Source organism: Trachypithecus francoisi, unplaced genomic scaffold, assembly GCF_009764315.1.
Source record: "Trachypithecus francoisi isolate TF-2019V2 unplaced genomic scaffold, Tfra_2.0 Lachesis_group6, whole genome shotgun sequence".
NCBI lineage: Eukaryota > Metazoa > Chordata > Mammalia > Primates > Cercopithecidae > Trachypithecus > Trachypithecus francoisi.
Window position 1 is genome coordinate 87,841,061 of NW_022681471.1, and position 16,691 is coordinate 87,857,751.

Here is a 16,691-nt window from a genome sequence, read left to right on the forward strand (position 1 = left end):
AGGAGTTCGAGACCAGCCTGGCCAACATGGCAAAACCCTGTCTCTACAAAAATTAGCCAGGCGTGGTGGCGTGCACCTGTAGTCCTAGCTACCTGGGAGGCTGAGGCAGGAGAATTGCTTGAACCCAGGAGGCAGAGGTTGCAGTGAGCCGAGATCACACCACTGCACTCTAGTCTAGGCAACAGAAAGACTCTACCTAAAAAAAAAAAAGAAAAGAAAGAAAGAAAATTATAGATAGTCTCTGAAGCTGAGCATTCTCTGGAGTCAGACACTTTCTTAATCCCTTTTGAAATTTCTGATAGAGAAAAATCCAATCCAAAGAAAGAATATGAAATCCAGAAAAATTAGTCTTTTTTCTTAAGTGCATATAAGTTATGGATTTATATATAAAAGTAAAGATAGTGATTGTATCAGTCAGGATTCCAACAGAGAAACAGAACCATTAGGAGACCACATAGGTATAGATACAGATACAGATATAGATATAGATACAGATACAGATATAGATATAGATACAGATACAGATATAGATATAAATATAGATGAACTGGCTTATGCGATTGTGGTGGCTAGCTAGGCAAGCCTGAAATCTGAAATCCTTAGAGCAGGCCATCACAAAGGACAGGCAGGAGTTCTCGAGCACAAGCCAATGCTGCTGTCTACGGGCAGAATTTCTTCTTCAGGAAAGCCTCCATTCTGCTCTTAAGACCTTCAACTGATTGAATCAGGTCCACCAGATTATCTAGGATAACCTTGTTTACATAAAGTCAACTGATTACAGACTTGATTCACATCTACAAAATACCTCTCAGCACCACCTAGATTAGATTTTAATGAAATAACTGGCTTATGTTAGCCAGTTATAAACTAGGGACTATAGCCTAGCTATGTTAACACGTAAAAGTGACCATCACGGGCCAGGTGCACAGTGGCTCACGCCTGTAACCCCAGCACTTTGGGAGGCTAAGGCGGGCGGATCACTTGAGGCCAGGAGTCCGAGACCAGCCTGGCCTCAAGACTGGTGAAACCTCGTCTCTACTAATAATACAAAAATTAGCCAGACATGGTGGTGAGTGCCTGTAATCCCAGCTACTTGAGAGGCTGAGGTGGAGAATTGCTTGAATACAGCAAGTGGAGGTTGCAGTGAGCGGAGATCACACCACCATACTCCAGCCTAGGCGACAGAGTGAGACTCCATCTCAAAACAAAACAAAACAAAACAAAAACAAAACTGACCACTACAGTGATGTTTGGTGTTTCATTTTGTTTTTAACTTCCATCAGTGAACATTTTGTTCTTTATGAAAATAAATCACAAGCTAAGACAAGCTTCTTTGGAGACAGTGTCAATATTACTGAACCATGGCATCAGTTGTAACACATATTTGGTCTACGAAGGTCATCAGCCATCTGGTAAAAGGAAGCTATACTGATTATAACTCACCCATTGGGTGTATGCTGTTACTTAATTCCACTAAACTGTTTTCAGTCATTGATTTAAAAAATTAGTTATTTAATCCAATTGAAGTTAACACCTGAAAGGAAGGATTTCAAAGAACAGATGTGTATTTCATTTGTAGAAATCATTTTCTCATGCCACAAATGTTTAATGAATCCACTCTCCCTTGAGTTAGAAATGGTAGGTACTTTGAAATACTTGAACCTACACAAGAGCAGAAAGCATTTTATTTTGAAGTGTACCTACTGTCCACTAATAATGTTGGACAAGTTATTTTCTCTCTGGACAAATTATTTTCTCTCTGAGCCTTAGTCTGCTTACCTGTAAAATGGGAATAATGATTATTGTCTCGAGGGCTTGGGAAGGATTAGAAAATATAAGTTAGACACTTGAAACACAGATGTTCCACAAATACTGATTTTTTTTGCCCCCTTCTATGAATACAGCCTTCATAAGTGAAGTCCTATGAGTTAAAAGTCCTCTCCAATTGTTTTGCAGATTCTCTCTAGCAGCACTATTTTGGATATCACTGTGTAGCAAAGAATCAAGTGAGGTTTCCAGTGCTCACTAATTTATCAAATTGACTATAAAGACACACTGTAGGTGGCTTTGTATTTACTTATGTGCATAGGAAGACCATTTTTTACATGTTATCACTTCAACAATGAGTACAGATAAAGTTGCTGGAGTTTACAATTGCTTTTTATTTGAAAAATCAGCAATTTTCCTAATTTCATCTGAAAGTGTTCTTGGAAGTCATGATGGTAAAATTCTGAGCAAATATTAAGTGTTACCAGGTTTCAAGAGTGTGAAATAATTTTTGATTGAGAAAAAAGATAGCATATCTTAAATTCCGTTCAATATCAGACTCACGTGTCTGGGCAAATGCACACGTTTTTGTTTTTGTTTCATTATTATATTATTATTATTATTATTTTGAGATGGAGTCTCGCTCTGTCACCAGGCTGGAGTGCAGTGACATGATCTCAGCTCACTGCAACCTCCACTTCCCTGGTTCAAGTGATTCTCCTGCCTCAGCCTCCCAAGTAGCTGGGACTATAGGCACACGCCACCACGCCCAGCTAATTTTCATATTTTTAGTAGAGACAGGGTTTCACCATGTTGGCCAGGATTGTCTCAATCTCCTGATCTCGTGATCCACCCACCTCGGCCTCCCAAAGTGCTGGGATTACAGGCATGAGCCACTGTGCCCGGCTATTATTGTTAATTACACAAATAATACAAGGTGTTTTTCACATTAAAAATTGGAGATAAATCTAAAATCTTCTTCAAACCCCACTCCCATTGGGAACTACAATTATCAGTTTGGTCTGTATCCTTCCAGAGCATCTATGTATGGATTTACATAGGCATTACTGTGGACAGACAAAGTAACTCGTGGAAAGTAGATATTTTACTTGTCTAAGGAAAATTGGGCCAGTTATTGATTTTTATCATATGAAATTTGGCGTGATGGGCAAGAAAGAGATTGGAGAAAAAGGAAGGGAGGTCTTGCCAAGATTTATCTTTTACTTCTTTATATTTCTTTGGCCTTTTCTTTTTTGGTTCCTTGAGCCCATTTTAGGCGACTTAACGCTACCAGAGTGTTTGCACAATAGCACAGCAGTTTAAAGCTCTTGCATCTAGTTTCATCAACCAGTGGCTCAACAAAGACAGATAAATAATCCCCTATACTTTCTGAAAGTATCTTTCCACCGAAGTCCAAGCATTATCAGTTTCATTTTATGAATAAAAAAAATTTTTTTAAAAAGGAAAAAAAGAGGCCGGGTGTGGTGGCTCATGCCCATAATCTCAGCAATTTGGGAGGCTGAGACAGGTGATCACTTCAGCTCAGAAGTTTGTGAGCAGCCTTGCCAACATGGTGAAACTCCATCTCTATTAAAAATACAAAAATTAGCTGGGCGTGATGACGCACACCTGTAATCACTCCTTGGGAGGCTAAGGCACGAGAATCGCTTGAGCCTGGGAGGTGTAGGTTTCAGTGAGCCAAGATCACACCACTGCACTCCAGCCTGGGGGACAGAGCAAAACCCTGTCTCAAAAAAAAAAAAAGGGCAACAAATAGTTTTGGCTTTAAAGTGAAAACTGAAGTCATGACCCTCGATATCAAATTCTTTGTGTTTTCCAACTGAAACTGAAAACTTTATCTGTTAATCATTTCATTAATTTTTCTCTCTTTTTTTTGAGACAGAGTTTCACTCTGTCACCCAGGCTGGAGTGCAGTGGCAGGCACAATCTTGGCTCACTGCAACCTCCACCTCCCAGGTTCAAGCGATTCTCCTGCCTCAGCCTCCGGAGTAGCTCGGATTACAGGCGCTTGCCACCACGTCTGGCTAATTTTTGTATTTTTAGTAGAGACGAGGTTTTGCCATGTTGGCTAAGGTGGTCTCAAACTCCTGACCTCAAGTGATCCGCCTGCCTTGGTATCCCAAATTGCTGGGATTACAGGCATGAGCCACTGTGCCCGGCCTCATTAATTTATTTTAAAATGTAAGGTACCAAGTTTCAAACAAGATGACATAGACCCATTCTCTTTGCTTTTCCAAGCTAAGTACAATTAAAATTCCTAAAAGTAATACAAAAGTCCATCAGAAGGGGACTAGTAGGTGGAAAGGAAAGTGGACTGGCTAGAGACTTCAGGACTTGAGGAATGACACTGTGATGGGCTCCCTGGCTTTCTTTTTATCTTCTGTATGTTCCAGACTGGGTGCTGGAGAAGCCTGCAACCTAGAATCTCCAATCAGAGCAGACAAACAAAACAAAACAAATACCTTTCTTTGTGGCCAAAAGACTGGGAAAGAGAAAAACCCAGCTCAGCATAAGTAAAATCTTTTGGACAGCACCAGCCCTACCCAAGCTGAACCCTGTGGTGTCAGCAGAGTGAGACTGAGTAGGGACTGGAAGAGCTCCTTTCCCCATTCAGTAGCCTCAGGTGGCTGGGGGAAAAGCCGCCTTTTTCCCCCACGGGAACACCAGACAGGATTGAGTGGGAGTCCCAGCAGTACCAGGGAAGCACTTTCCTCCCACGCTGGGCAACAGCCAAGAGCTAGGGGGAGCCCCAGTCACACCAGGCAGCCGGAGGAGGCATGCTCAGCCCCACTAGCAGCATCAGCGTATACCCAGCACGGAGTCCAGATGCTTGTCCCCTACCCAGCAGCAGCAGATAGGCAAGATTAATACTTTCAACCCCCGCAGGCCTAGCATCTCCCAACCCCTCACCGATCCCTGGGCACCAGACGGCCAGGGAGGCACTTTCCATCACAGGCACCATGATGGGGACCAAGTGGGGAGTCTCCTGAGCCCCATCAAGTGGCAGGCAGTTGGGAAGGCACTTTCCCTTCCCGCCAGTGGTGTCAGTAGAGAACTAGTGGGGAATCTGGACATCTGCTGCCCGGCTCCTAGCAGGTATCAGCAGAGGATGCAGACAGGTGCTCCCCTCCCTGCTGTTGCCATGCCAGTGGAGACTGAGTGAGGAGTCTGGACTTTCACCCTTATCTGCCAGTGGCAGCTGGTGCCCCTCACCCTTCCAATTAGAGTAAGGAAGGGATCTCAGAGAGGAAGTAGCTGCGGAAAGGCATTCTTTACATCTGCATAGGAAGTCCTGGAAAGACACCTGTCTGACCCAAGCGTGAAACTAACTAAATCACCAGGCCTGCAGGTCTGACAACTGAACTACTGTGTGTGGCATACCACTCAGGTTTTCAAGGTGGCTTGGAGTAGCATACAAAGCAGACCAGATAGTGCCGCAAGGGTTCTAAAAACTAACTGTCATTGGAACTACACAGTCCACAAAAGTAGGCCAGGAAAACCCAAAAATATCCACACCAAGACATCATAACTAACTTTTGAAAACTAAAGATAGAGAAAAAAAAATCTTGAAAGCAGCTAGAGAGAAAAACACACATTACCTATAGAGGAACACTGATTTAAATGATAGTGGATTTCTCATCTGAAACCATAAAGGCCAGAAGGAAGTGGTACATTTTTCAAGTGATGAAAGAAAAGAACTGTCAACTTGGAATTCCATGTTCAGTGAAAATATCCTTCAGGAATAAAGGGGAAATAAAGACATTCTCAGATGACAGAAAATTTATAAAATTTTCAGTAGCAGACTACTATTAATGAATAGCTAAAGGAATTCTCCAAAAAAAAGGAAATGATGGCAGGAGGAGGCCTAAAACTTCAGAAAGGAAGGAAAACAATGAAATGTGTAAAAAAAAGGATAAATATAAATAGACTATCCTTTTCCTAATGAATTTCTTTCAATTATGTCGAATTGTTGAAGCAAAAATTGTAACACCATCTGATGTTGGGTTCAATGTACATACAAGAAACAGAAATTATATTTTTTAAGTGGGAGGGTAGGCCGGGTGCAGTGGCTCACACCTGTAATCCCAGTCCTTTGGGAGGCTGAGGCGGGCAGATAACTTGGGGCCAGGAGTTCGAGAGCAGCCTGACCAACATGGAGAAACCTCAGCTCTATTAAAAATACAAAAATTAGCCAGGTGTGGTGGTGCATGTCTGTAATCCCAGCTACTTGGGAGGCTGAAGTACAAGAATCATTTGAACCCAGGAGGCAGAGGTTGCAGTGAGCTGAGGTTGTGCCATGTACTCCAGTCTGGGCAACAGAGCAAGACTACGTCCAAAAAAAAAAAAAAAGTGGGAGGGTAAAAGATAAAGAAACCTAAATGAAAATAAAGTTTCTATCCCTTACTAAAAGTAGTAAAATGTTGATAACGATACACTATAAGTTATATGTGTATATTTTAACACTTATAAAACAATAAGAACTATACACACTGATATCCTCAAAAACATTAAAATTAAGTCAAATGGAGTTCTAAAACATATTCAAGTAACCCACAGTAAGGCCAAAAACGACAAACAGAGGAATGAGAAATAGAGGGAATAGAGGAAAAGCAAATATAAAACATTACACTTAAGCCCTAAGATACCAATAATTATCTTCTAATTAAATGGTCTAAATACATGAATTAAAAGGCAGAGAATCACAAAATGGATTTTTAAAAAATAACCCTCTATATGCTGTCTATATGAAACTACTTCAAATATAACATAGTAGAAAGTGAAAAGAAAAAGATACACTACACAGACATTAATTTATAAAAACAGATGTCGCTATATGTAATATCAGAAAAGTAGACTTTGGAGCAAATAAAATTACCAAGGACAAAGAGGATATTAACAATGATAAATGAGTCAATCCGCCAAAAAGGCAAAGAAATTCTAAACATGTATGCACCAATAAATAGGGCTTCAAAATACATGAAGTAAAATCTGATAGAACTGAAAGAGAAACAGGTAAATCCATGATTATAGTTGGAGACTTCAATACCCTCCTCTCAGCAACAGAAATACTAGACAGAAAATCAGCAGGATTATAGAACTCAACAATACCATAAAGCAACAGGACCTAAATTATAGGACATTCTACCCAATAGCATAACTCACATTCTTTTCAAATACCCACAAAACATTCACCAAGATAACCCGTATTCTGCGTCATACAAATTTTCAACAAATGTAAAAGAACTGAAACCATGCAGAGTATGTTCTCTTGAACTCCTGGCTTCAAGCAATCCTCCTGCCTCAGCCTCCCAAAGTGCTGGGATTACAGGCATGAACCACTTCATGTTCTCTGACCATAATGGAGTCAAACCAGAAATCAATAACAAAGTCAGCAGGAAAATCTCCAAATATTTGAAAACTAGACAACACACTTCTCACTAACACATAGGTCAAAAATGGAGTCTCAAGGGAAATTTTTAAAAAATACAATGAACTGAATGAAAATGAAAATGTAACATATTAAAATTTGTGGAATGGAGCTAAAGCAGTGCTGACGAGAATTTATAGCACTAAATCCTTACATTAGAAAAGAGGCTGCCTGTCACTTGCCACTAAAAGAAAAATTTGTAATATATATTTTTAAATGTTTTAAAAGAAGAGATAGGTCTTAAATCAATCAGGTAAGCTCCCATCTCAGAGACTATAAAAGAAGAGCCAAATTAAAACTTCAAAGCAAGCAGAAGAAAGAGACACAGCAGAAATCAATGAAATTGAAAACAGGGAAACAATAGATAAATCAATTAAGCAAAAAGCTATTCCTCTGAAAAGATCAGTACAGTTGATAAACCTATAGCAAGATTGACTAAGATAAAAAGAGAGAAGGCATAAGTCACTATAATCACAAATGAGACAGGGGATCTTACTACAGATCCTGCAGGCACTGAAAGGAAAATAGAGAAATTCTATCAAGAACCCTACATATATAAGTTCAACAACTTAGATGAAATGGACCAATTCCTTGAAACTACAAACTACCAAAACTCAACCAATATGAAATTTATCATCTGAATAGTCTAATAACTATTTTAAAATAGGATTTATAATGTAAAAGTTATTGAAAAAAGAAGGCTCCAGTTCCACATGGTCTCACTGGAATATTTTACCCAACATTTAAAGAACTAACACTGATTTTACACAATAGATTCTATAATAGCAAAGAGGGGGGAACACTTCTGTGCTAGGGGTCCCCAAAACCATTCCCAGGCTTGATGATTCACTATGAGGACTCAGAATGCAGCAGATAGTCACATTCATGGTGAGAGCACACAGAACAAATCTTCAAAGGCAAAAGGCACGTGGAAGTAAGAAGAAAAGAGGTACAAGCTTCCAAGAGTCCTCTCCCAGTGAGTCACGCAGGATGTACTAATTTCTCTAGTTGTGACAACACGTGTGAAATGTTGTCTATCAGGGAAGTTCATTAAAAACTCAGCTCCCAGGACATTTACAGGGGTTGGTCATATAGGCACCCTCTGCCTAGCACTTACCAAAACTCCAGACTCCTAGAAGTGTTCAGCATAAACCATATTGTTTGTACAAACAGTTAGGCCCTGTGAACAGTCTCATCAGCCCTGGGAATGGTGAGAGCCCTCTTCAAATCCAAGTTCCAAATGCCATCAAAGGACCGACCTTGCATCAGGGCTTTCAAAGGATAGCACTGAGGCCTTTCATGTTAACTCTTTTCTGCACAACTTGAGACTCAGGAGACTTGAGTTCTAGTCCCAGCACAAATAACATTTGTACAAACAGCTTAGACATAGTTAGCCATTCTTATCAGTTCTGGGAACAATGAGAGCTCCCTGAAATCCAAGTTCACAGATGCCTGCCAAGGGCCTGTTATGTTAACTCTTTTCTGCACAACTTCCTCAACTCATTTTATGAGGCCAGTATTATCCTAATACCAAAACCAGACAAAGACTGTAGCAAAATCTCCTCCAAACTACAGACTTTTCCCTCTTATGGGCTTTAACACAAAAATCTGCAACAAAACATTAGCAATATAGAATCCAGCAAGGTATAAAAATAATTATATTATGGCCAACTGGGGTTTATTCCAGCTATGCAAGGTTGGTTCAAAAATCATATTCTATCAATGTAATCTACCATATCCACAGGCTAAAGAAGAAAAATCACATGATCATATGACTTGATGCAGAAAAGGCATTTGACAAAATTCAGCATTCACTCATAATAAAAACTCTCAGTAAACTGTGAATAGAGAGGTACTGTCTCATCTCAATAAACAGCATCTACAAAAAACCTGCAACTAACATCATATTTAATGGCGAAAGACAGAATGTTTCCCCTTAAGATAAGGAACAAAGGGAGTATGTCCACTCTCTCCACTCTTATTCAACATTGTACTGAATGTTCTAGCTGGAACAAGACAGCAAGAAAAGAAAATAAAAGGCACACAGATTGGAAAGGAAGAAATAAAACTGTCCCTACCCACAGATAATATGATTGTCTACATAGAAAATCCCAAAGAATCTGCTGAAAAATTCCTAGAACTAGTAAGTGAGTTTAGTAAGGTCAGAGGAAACAAGTTCAACACACAAAAATTAATTGCATTTCTATATGTTAATAATGACCAATGAATGTGAAGACAAATTAAAAACACAATACCACTTATAATCGTGACAAAGAAAATGAAATACTTAGGTATATATTTAACAAAGCATGCATAGGGTCTGTATGCTGGAAATTCAAAAATGCTGATGAAAGAAGTCAAGGAAGATCTAAATAAAGGAAAGATAGACATATCGTGTTCATGGATTGGAACATTCAATATACAGTAGTAAAGATGTCAATTCTCCTTAAACTAATCTATAGGCTTAACACAATTCCTTTCAAAATCCGAGCAAGGGACCATCCTGGCTAACACGGTGAAACCCCGTCTCTACTAAAAAATACAAAAAAATTAGCCGGGCGAGGTAGCGGGCGCCTGTAGTCCCAGCTACTCGGGAGGCTGAGGCAGGAGAATGGCGTGAACCCAGGAGGCAGAGCTTGCAGTGGGCTGAGATCTGGCCACAGCACTCCAGCCTGGGCGGCAGAGCGAGACTCCGTCTCAAAAAAAAAAAAAATCCGAGCAAGGTTTTCGTAGATACAGAATACACTCATTCCAAAATTTATATGGAAAGGCAAATGACCTTGAATGGCTAAAACAATTCGAAAAGAACAATAAAGTGGGAGGAAGTGCTCTACCCAAGGTTAAGGCTTATTATATAGCTATAGTAATCAAGACTGGTATTCACAGAGGTATAGGCACATAGATCGATAGAACAGAATAGCAAACCCAGAAACAGCCCCACACAAATATGCCTAACCGATTTTTACAAAGGTGCAGAAGCAATTCAGTGGAGGAAAAATAGTCATTTTATTTGAGCCATCAGACAACTATAGGCAAAAATATGAACCTCAACCTTAGGTTTAGATCCTATATAAAAAGTAAATGAATCATGCACTTAAATGTAAAATATAAAACTATAACACTTATAGAAGGAAAGCTAAGAGAAAATCTTCAGGATCTGGAGCTAGATGAAGATGTCTTAGACATGACACAAAAACATGATACATAAATGCAAAAATTGGTAAATTGGACATCATCAAAATTTAAAATTTGGTCTGCAAAATCTCTTAGAGGATGAAAAGACCAGCTACAAACTGGCAAAAATATTTGCAGATCACATATCTGACAGAAGATTTGTATCTAGAATATAGTATACAGAATTCTCAAAATTTAATAGTAAGAAACAATCCGATTAGAAAATGGGCAAAAGACTTGAACGGACATTTCACCAAAGAGGTTATACAGATAGCAAATAAGCACATGAAAAGATGCTCAACATCATTAGCCATTAAGGAAATGCAATTTAAAATAACAATGAGACATCACTACACACCTATTAGAATGGCTAAAAGAAAAAGATAGTGACAACACCAAATGCTGACAAAGATGTGGAGAAACTAGATCTCTCATACATTGCTGGTGGTCATATAAAATGGTAGAATCTGGAAAAGTTTGGCATTTTCTTACAACACTAAATATACACATACCATCTGACCCAGCAATTGCACTCCTGAGCATCTGTCACAGAGAAATGAAAACTTATGTTTACACAAAAACTTCTACATTAATGCTCATAGCAGTTCTATTCTTAACAGGCAAACATTGGAAACAACTCAAATGACCTTCAATGCATGAATAAACAAACTGTCTAGTATAGACATCCATACTAGAGACTACTACTCAGTAATAAAAAGCAACAAATCATTGAGACATGCAACAAACTTGGGTGCATCTCAGAAAATTATGCTGAGTGAAGAAAAGCTGATTTCAAAAGGTATGATTCCATTATGTAATATTCTTGAAATGACAAATTTATAGAGATGGAGAACATGTTAGGGGTTGCCAGAAATTAGAGCAGGAGAAAGCGGTGACTGTGACTATAAAGTGTAGCAGGAGGAATCTTTGTGGTAGAGAAAAAGTTGATTGTGGTGATTACACAAATTTAAATGTGTTAAAATTGCACAGAACTATATACACAGACTCAGAAATCAGTGCATGAAAAATTGATGAAATCTGGATCAGGTCTGTAGATTGTACTAATGTTAATATCTATATTGTATTACAGTTATCTATTACCATTGGGGGAAACTGGGCGAAGTGTACATGGGACCATTCTATACATTTTTCTTTTTACAACTTCTGGTGAATCTATAATTATTTTTAAATAAGTATAATAAAGTGAGATAAGTCTGAAAGACTACAAATATTTAGAACTCACACATTTCCATATTATGGAATATAATAGATCTTTAACATGGAAAACAGACAAAATACAAAAGAGCCTACATTATTGTTCATCCTAGAAATGTAAATGAAAATAGCCCAGGACGGTAGCTCATGCCTGTAATCCTAGCACTTTGGGAGGCCCAGGCAGGCAGATAGCTTGAGCTTAAGAGTTCAAGACCAGCCTGAGCAACATGGTGAAACTCTTTCTCTACCATAAATAAATAAATAAATAAATAAATAAATAAATAAATCGGGCCATGGTGGCATGTGCCTGTAGTCCCAGCTACTTGGGAGGCTGAGGTGGGAGAATCACTTGAGCCTGGGAGGTGGAGGTTGCAGGGAACCAAGAGATCTCGCCACTGCATTCTAGCCTGGGTGACAGGGAGCCAAGAGGTTGCAGTGAGTCAAGATCGAGGCACTGCATTCCAGCCTGGCGACAGAGCGAGACCCTGACTCAAAAAAAAAAAAAAAGAAAAAGAAAAGAAAAAGAAAAGAAAAGAAAAAGAAAGAAAAGGAAAAGAAAAAAGAGAGAATGAGTTCATCATAGTTGCATATAGTACATTTCCAAACCCAGAGAGGTAAGCCAAAAAGGTTTGTTGCTTAAACATCTATATTAGGATTCAACCAAAGGATCAGAACCAGTAGGAAATTACATATATATACACACACACACATATACATATATATATACACACACACACACACACACACCCCCACGGCGCCCAACCCGCCAGAAGAACGCGTGGTGGGAATATATATATATACACACTCCCTGTTCATTCATTTCTTCGAAGCTATTGTCTTAGACGATTGTGGTGGTGGCTAAGTAAATCCAAAACCTGTAGGGCATGCAGTCAGGAAGGGAAAATCAGGAGAAGGCTAGAACCAGTGGGCACCGGCCAAAGGTGTCATCCATAGGGGAAATTCTTTCTCTAACGTACTGAGCACCCTGATTGAAAGGCTTTCCAACTGATTCCTTCAGGCCCACCTAGATTATCCAGGATTATCTCCCTAACTTTAAGTCAACTGATTAGGAGCTTTAATTACATCAGCAAAATACCTCCAGAGCAACACCTGGATTGACATTCTACCAAATAACTGTGGGCTGTAGCCTAACCAGTGGACACATCGAAAAAGCCACACAACATCACAAACCACCTGTGCTGGCAACTGACTAAATGAATTCTGTTAATAGCCACTTTGGCTTTATTATTACAGGTAATTCAAGCACAAGCGACATAAATCAATCACGGCCGCCGAGTTGATGTATGAGAGTCCCACTTTGGAACTTCAGAGTTGGAAGGGGCCATGAAAAGCTTAGTCTGTATTTCAACACAGCCGAGGCATCCGCACCTCGTCCTCTCTAGCGCTCGGCGGGGCTGGGGCGTCTCGGGCAGTGGCGCACCCAGCTGGACGGGAGGGGAGCCCACCTGGAACGCGGCGCCGCGGGTGCGGGAGCGGCGAGTGGGCGGGGCGTCGAGGCGGCGGGTGGCGACGGCGCCCAGCCCGCCAGAAGAACGCGCGGCGGGCAGACAGCTGGGAGCCGCTCCGGTAGGGCGAGCGCGGCCGGCGGTGGGTGGGAGGAGAGGTTGGGGGAGGAAGGAAAGGGAAGAGGCGGAGCGTGGGAGCGCACAGTGTCAGGAATACAATAGTGCTCCGCGCCGCCTCAGCCGCTGCCGCCGCCCAACCGCCTGCCCAGCGCTGAGGCCTGACGGGCCGGGCGGACGAGGGCCGAGGGCGGGAGCTGAGGCGCGGGGGGCGGCCCCGGCGGGGGGCGGGGGCGAGGAGGGGATTAGGGGCAGGTGCGAGGGAGGGAAGAGAAGAAAGCGAGCGGTTAGGGGGGCGGTTACCACTCCGACCGTACTCACCCGGCACATTGCCGGGCCGCGGCGTGGAGCCGGGCAGGAGCCGCGAGCCAGCTGCTCGAAGGTAGGCGCCGCGGAGGCCGGACCCGGCGCGGGCGAGGTTTGGGGCGTCGCGCCGGGTGGGCGGCGGGAGCGGCGGCCTCCGGGAGTGGAAGCGGGCGGCGCGGAGCGCACAGTCCCGGCCCAGCCTCGCCGCGCTCCGGGTCGCTCCGGTTCCACATCGTGGTCGCCTCCGGCGTCCCCGGCGCCTTGGGGCCGAGAGCGTGTGTGGGCTGAGGTAAAGTGCCTAGTGGCCCCTCTGCCGGCCCGGGCAGTGCTTGGTGGCCCGGGCGGGGGGCGGGGGCGGACGCGCGAGCTCGGCTGCCGCTCTCGGCTACACCGGGCAGGAATTGAGCGCCATAACTGTTGCGGCTCTTTCCTCCGGTGCCCCCTCCTGGCGCCCCCTCCTCCGTCCCTGCCCTTTGCCTGGCTTCGGGGCTGACGGGGCCAGACCCGTGGCGGGAGGACCTGCACTGTCGACCGCCAGGGGTCGGATGCTCCAGGGCGCGAGGGCGCGCCCTGGCTGTTTAGATGTTGGGGGGCGGAAAGAACCGAGTGCCTGGAGAGGGAAGAACGGGTGTTGTTGGGTGCGGCGAGGCACCCCGGGGAGCTCGGGTGCCCACCCGGCGGGAGCGAGAGCGCGGGCGCCCGGCGGGTCGGCGAACTTTCCCTCCCGCTGGCGGCATTGTTCGAACTGCGGGTCCGTGGCCGCTGAGCGTCGGGCGGTCCCGGGGTGGGAAAATCGTGAGGGCTTCGCTAGTCTTTCCGAGAAATTTTCCCACCGCTGGGCACGGCAAAGTTAACTTTTCTCCAGCTTTCGAGTTCGTTTCATTCCCTCCGCCCCGAGGGCCGTAGTTTGTTTTTGTTTTGTTTTGTTTTGTTTTTTGGTGTTTTGTTTTGTTTTTTTAAATAGCCTTCAATCTTTTTCTCCCGCTTTTCAGAGCAGAGCCAGTGCTTCGGTGGAGTCTAGCTTTAAATTGCACAGAGCAGCCTGCGTTTATTATTTGTGAGGAATGGGTGGCGGGATCTGGAGTGAGTGACCACAATGGTGGTATGTGGAGGCATGTTTCAAAGTTTTTATCGGTGTGCAGCCCTGGGACATATGTAGCTACTAGGGATTTGGCAAGAAACTTGTTTGGCCGCTTCTCCGACTTTGAGTTGCAAGGAAATCCGTGGCCTCAGATGTGCGCGAGTTGTTTTGTGTGTGTGTGTGTGTGCCGTGAGGTGCGGTTATCTATGAAGCTGAGGATGAGATTCCCCCCTCCCGCCCTCTGATTGTGTAAGAAGTCAGAAACCGTGTTGAAGGTGATTCCAGTGGTGGCCTGGAGGGAAAGGCGACCTCATTCCCTGTGTTCAGTCTGATAAAGTGAACTGCTGCTCTCTAAATTTGGGAAGTAATGAAAAATAATTTAGGTAAAAACTGGTTGCACAACGTCTTTGCTTAGTTTAAGCAACCCACAATCCACTTTCCCAGACCAGTTCTCCTCTTAAATACTTTCCCTTTGGCCACTTCTTGTCAGCCTAGGTCTGCGATGGGGAAAGAGTAGGGCTGAGAGAGGAGTCGGTCTGAACAAAGCGTTGTGTTTTTATTTAGTTTAATACTTCCAAAACATCTGTAGACAATGGGAATGTGGGTCCCGGCCTTCGTACCCTTTGAGTAGTGTGGTTCTCATGCTTTTGTAGCATCATGTGATTACTCTTCGGATAAGTGAAAATAGATTTTTTTTTTCTTTTTTGTTTAACCTAGGAGTATTCTACCTTCATATCATTTTCTCTTTCATTTAAAGTGAGCTCTGAGCTTAAATACTTGAACTGTAAAAGGATAATACCCTCTCTTCAAGGATTACCTGAGATCTTTGAGAAATGTTTCAGTGCCCAGCGTGTATTCAACTGTCAATCGATGTTAGCCACTATCATTGCCACCTTTTCTCCAGTTGTGCTCTTCTTTACGCTTTTGTTTGCTAGAGAATAGCTTTTAACCCAATATTGTTGCCTTGCATTTTCTGTCCAGTCAATTCTGGAGTACTCAGGGGTGCAAGGCTGGCTCTAGAATTCACACTTTCTCTCTCCCCTCTTCTCTGAGTCATGTTGCTTGCCCTCAGCAATGCGATGTGAATCTGGTCACAGGTAGAAAAAAAGTAGAGGAAGGCTCCCCACTCCTCCCTGAAGTGTTGTGACCCACCTTCAGGCCCGTTGGGGAGATTCCCAGGAGCAGGACAGGTGATGGTGCAGGGCTGGCATCATAGCTAAGAAGTATGGATTGATGAAAGTTAAAGAAGAAAGGGTGTTGAAGACTTGTAGGTTTTGTATGGTTCTCTCCTTTAATAATGCTTGTCTTTTCCCTCTCTTGTGTTCCACCAACCATAACAACCCATTTTTTTCCTGTAACCTACACAAAGCTGTATCTTCTTTCTGCCCACTACTTTGAGGTCTGGCTGGAACTAGGCAAGTATTTTGGAGGAGGTGGGGAAGGTAGGAGGCATCAGGTGTTGATGAAGACATGGCATTAGAGGGCTCTTAGAAGCCTTGATCAGAGTTGTAGAGAGCTAGTCAAAAATGAAGTTGAACATTATCATGGGACATAATGCACCTATCTCCTTGTGGAGCTTACACAAAATAGGAGCTGAGAAGACAGGTAATATGCTGTCTTACATTAAGAAAATCTCTCATTGAGGTATAATTTACTATGATCTTGACTTGCCCCACAATATAGGTGAGAAGTGAGTGTTAGGTGACGCCTGTCTGGTACTCTCCTAACTTGGGGACACTTTAATGGCTCACAAGTTTCTGTTCTTCCAGTTACATTGGCTGGGAAAGCTGAAGCATTCTGGTTTGCATGGTGGGGAGGATCTAGGATGAATGGATAGAAGTGATATAAGGATAAATGGTTACTAGCAAGTAAGTGATCATTACAGACCAAATAACTACCACTTTGAGTTTTCTGTTTTCTGGAATCTTTGTGACTCCCCCATGGTTATTTTTGCCTTGTTCCTGTAGGTCTTTTCATAGACAATAGCAGCAAAATTCTTACCATTAGAACTGCCTCTGTGCTTTTCTTGGGAGAAAGAGAAAAAGGGTCTTGGGAAAAGCTCGCCTGATTTCATAGCTAGGCTTGTGAAAAGGAAGGTGATAACTCAGAAGGCAAC

General features: G+C 42.7%; 1 protein-coding gene across 1 annotated transcript in view; it reads left to right on the plus strand.

Moving 5' to 3' along the window:
- The first annotated feature begins 13,316 nt into the window (after window positions 1-13,316).
- JADE3 (jade family PHD finger 3) overlaps window positions 13,317-16,691 on the plus strand; it is a 159,325-nt gene continuing 155,950 nt past the window's right edge. The window contains 1 exon segment of the mRNA XM_033202078.1: window positions 13,317-13,570. The gene's annotated coding sequence lies outside the window, so the exon portion shown is untranslated.